Source organism: Thermobia domestica, chromosome 5 (genome assembly GCF_964235325.1).
Source record: "Thermobia domestica chromosome 5, izTheDome1.hap1.1, whole genome shotgun sequence".
Taxonomy (NCBI): Eukaryota; Metazoa; Arthropoda; class Insecta; order Zygentoma; family Lepismatidae; genus Thermobia; species Thermobia domestica.
This window is the reverse complement of record NC_137458.1, coordinates 320,101,228-320,105,218: the sequence shown is the minus strand read 5'-3', so window position 1 is coordinate 320,105,218 and position 3,991 is coordinate 320,101,228. Positions and strand designations below refer to the sequence as shown.

At 30.2% G+C, this 3,991-nt stretch overlaps 1 non-coding gene across 1 annotated transcript; it reads right to left on the bottom strand.

Moving 5' to 3' along the window:
• Positions 1-2,384: 2,384 nt before the first annotated feature.
• TRNAC-GCA (transfer RNA cysteine (anticodon GCA)) lies at positions 2,385-2,456 on the bottom strand. Its single transcript has one exon. It is a non-coding gene; the product is annotated as a tRNA-Cys (tRNA).
• Between the last annotated feature and the right edge of the window lie 1,535 nt (positions 2,457-3,991).

The following is a 3,991-nucleotide window of genomic DNA, read 5'->3' as shown; positions in this document are numbered from 1 at the left end:
AAAAAACAGCTTTTTGATAGGTCTCTATTATACTGTGTTTATTGTATGGAAACAAGTAATGAAACCGGAAGTACTTATAAACTTTGACCATTTCTGGCTTCGGTGGAGTGTTGTGGTGGGTTTAGACGCTGAATCTATTAAAAAAAAAAACAGACTGTTGCTATCTGTAACCGTTTCTTCTACGGCGACCAATGTTGAAACCGGAAATGTGAATTTCTACCACTTCCGGTCTGAATAGAAGATTGAGCTATGTGATGGAATCTATTTTTAGGACGCTGCATCCACTACAAAAAACGCTTCTCGATATTTTTTAAAAACCGTTTTTGATATGGTGTCTGTTGACAGACAGACGGATGGACGGACAAAGCCGTTCTGTAAGATTTCCAACGTTTATGCATAACATAGTTTGGAAGTATAATAATAATAATAATAATAATAATAATAATAATAATAATAATAATAATAATAATAATAATAATAATAATAATAATAATAATAATAATAATTTGAAATATGTTTATTGGAAGCAAACAGCATTACAGCCACAAGTGCCCCAAAGGAAAAAAAATGTTTTTACAAGCATAGGGCGCATGCAAATAGAATTAACATACAACTGATTATACAAAAATAGGTAAAATGGATAAAATATTAGTTTAAAAAAAGACAAAAACATGCTGTATCTGTTACAAACTGGGAAATACAAAAATAACAATAATAAAAAAATTAAGCATAATTAACTTGCATATAGAAAAGGTACACCATATAAGGTAAGTATACGGTATAAAATTCAAAAATAGATTATTATTTACCATGTAGTTGTAATAGTTTAGAAAATACTGAAAGAAAAAAAAAGACACTATGTAGCTGCTATTACAAATTGAAAATAAATATTTCTAAGTTAAACACATCAAGTAAAATACACTGATTCATAAAGCTAGTAATAATGCCGAAAATAAAATAAGCATTTAAACAAAGATTACATATGACACAAGTAAAAATCCATGACCAAGTTAAAAAAAAAGTGCAGTATACGTAGTAAAGAAGGAATAAGGCATAGAAGAAAAGAAAAGAAAAGATGATAGGAAAATAAAAGACGAGAGAATTAAAAAAAACTATCAAAACATAAAAGGATCTTTCAAATGGCATCTAAGAAACTTTACAAAAATGACCTTCAGAAATACAATAAAAATAAGAAACAAACATGTGTATATGTTCAGAATTAAAAAGGTGCATACAATTTGATTTTGAAAAATACAATATATATATATATAACAAATCCATACAGTATTTAATAAAAATACAAAACAAAATTAAGACAACCAGTTGCAAGTCTAAAAATACTAAGACATTTCATAGTTTATTTAAAAAAATAAAAAAAAAATAATTCAGGCACCTTCTTGAAACTCTTATAAAACACATCCAGAACTGGATAAAGGTTATTAGCTGTTTATATACTTTTATATATTGAAGATCTTATTAAATAATTACTAATAAACGGAACAAATTTCCTAATGTTTCTGTGAGGAATTTTTAAAGAGAAAAAGTTCTCCAGAACAAAATCCCCATGCAGAATTACATGAAAAAATTTCAAGTCAAAGAGCCGACGCCTATCAGACAGAGAGGTAAGATTAAGATCCACCTTTATGTCTGACAAGATCGCCTCTCCTTTTTCTTTAAACTTCCATTTTAACTAGGCTAAGAATGAATTTTGAACTGATTCAATCGAAGAACTAAAATATTTTGCTTCACTATTCCAAATTACCGTACAAAATTCAAGATGAGACCTGACATTGCACATATAGAGAATTTTGCAGGTTTTAATATTAGTAAAGTTTAACCATTTGAACATTATTAAATTCCTCCTAGCTTTGGAGATTACAACCTGAAGATTTTTCTGAAAAAGCAACTTTTCATCTAATATTACTCATAAATCTCTAACATGCTTATAATAATAATAATAATAATAATAATAATAATAATAATAATAATAATAGATAACTTTTTAATTTTAATTTAATTTAATTTTAATTAATTTTAATTAATTTAATTTTAATTTTAATTTACAATAGTGATAACTTTTTAATTTTAATTCAGTATCGTGAGATGGGCTGATTAAGATATGTAACTAAATAATTGTCTGGTGTAGAAAACCTAACGACATAGCTGTTCTTAATACACAGTATGCGCCCTCTGATTGGACAAATTCTTTTGTTGAGTTTAGTGCAGGGCATTTAATTCGGGTATATATACCTATGGATGTAAATATGACTTTGAGCAGTACCTACGAAATAATCAGTAATGGAAACATGTTTAGTTACCTTAGCATATGTATTGGAAGTTAGAAAGGGATTATTGTAAAACGGAAACTAAATAATAAAACTAAGAGGGGGCGCCCGGGATTGAACCGGGGACCTCTCGATCTGCAGTCGAATGCTCTACCACTGAGCTACACCCCCTTGGCAACAATAAGCGATCTCTTCACTACATTTCATGCACGAAGACTTAAAGATTATGCGATACTAGCAAAATTTAAAAAGCTTTGATATTAAAGTAATGGAGATACCACACCCACATTTAAAACGTCAATTGAACGGAAGCAAAATGGAGAATGTTGACAATTTACAGCTGTATGTTGTTTCTGAAGCTGCACGCAGTTCTGAAGTTATCCGATAGATGACTCTAGCTTCCTCTCTACTAAGCATTGATAACAGAGACATCTTTCTGACTTTCTTTTCACTACAACATAGAAGCTAGTAAAAAAAAAGTAAAAACTACCGCGAGAAAGAATTATTTTCCAAAGTATTAAATCAGTGTTTCTCAAAGTGTGGGTCGCGGGCCATGCTTTTGTGGGTTGCGAGAAATTAAGAATGAAAATTGTATTTTGATGCAGAAATATATGTTATAAACTAAGTACCATTCAGGAAATGAAAATTCGAAGCTTTTGTTAATGAGGTGAAGAGTAAGTGATTGCTCAGAGTCCTGCCTTGTACACATGGGAAAGAACGTATTTGACATTGAAATTTATCTAGATTGATATTGTGACAAGGTGTTGAGGAGTACATGCGCAGGGGTGAGTGCGGGGGAAGTGCAGTATACCATACTCAGCCGCCTCTTTGCTACTGTCTACTGCAAGTACAATGTTAAAATTTCATTTAGCCTTGACGACCAATGATTGAAGCCAATACACTTGCTAAATCAATTATTATTTAGAGACTGTTTAATTTGACTTCTATTATTATTATTATTATTATTATTATTATTATTATTATTATTATTATTATTATTATTATCACGTAGCGGGACTTAAAATATTGTATTGTTGGTACATCCGTACGTTATTCCCCCGATAATTCTTGAACAAATGCCAAATTTATATATATATATATATATATATATATATATATATATATATATATATATATATATATATTTGTTTTTGCAATAGATATGTGGAGCGATTATGGCATTTCGTCCGAGTTCGTTAATGGAGATGATTGATCAATCGAACGTGGTAAAAATGCAGTTCGACTTCCGGTTTCAATATTAATCTACATAGAGGAAAATCGATAAGAGAGCGAGTTCGATTTCCTTGGAATCGAATTAGCATTCTAAGAATACATTGCATTTTCTCTCTTAACACTTTATTCAAACCGGTAGTGGCAGAAGTAAACCATTTCCGGTTTCAGTGTTGATCGCCATAGAATAAAAACGGTAATAGATAGCGAAAAGTGTTTTTGTAATCGATTTAGCATTCCGAGAATATGTACTATCTCCTCTCTTAACCCTATATTCAAACCGAAAGTAGTATAAATCAACTACTTCCGGTTTAAACGTTGATTACTATAAGGTGAAAAGGTTATAGGTAGGGAGAAGCAGTTTTCTGTAATCTATTCTGTTCGATCTCGACTCTAATCTCTATGCTAAAACCATACGTGGTATAAATCTGCTATCATTCTTGGTTTCCATATTAATTTGAAAAAACTATTGGCGT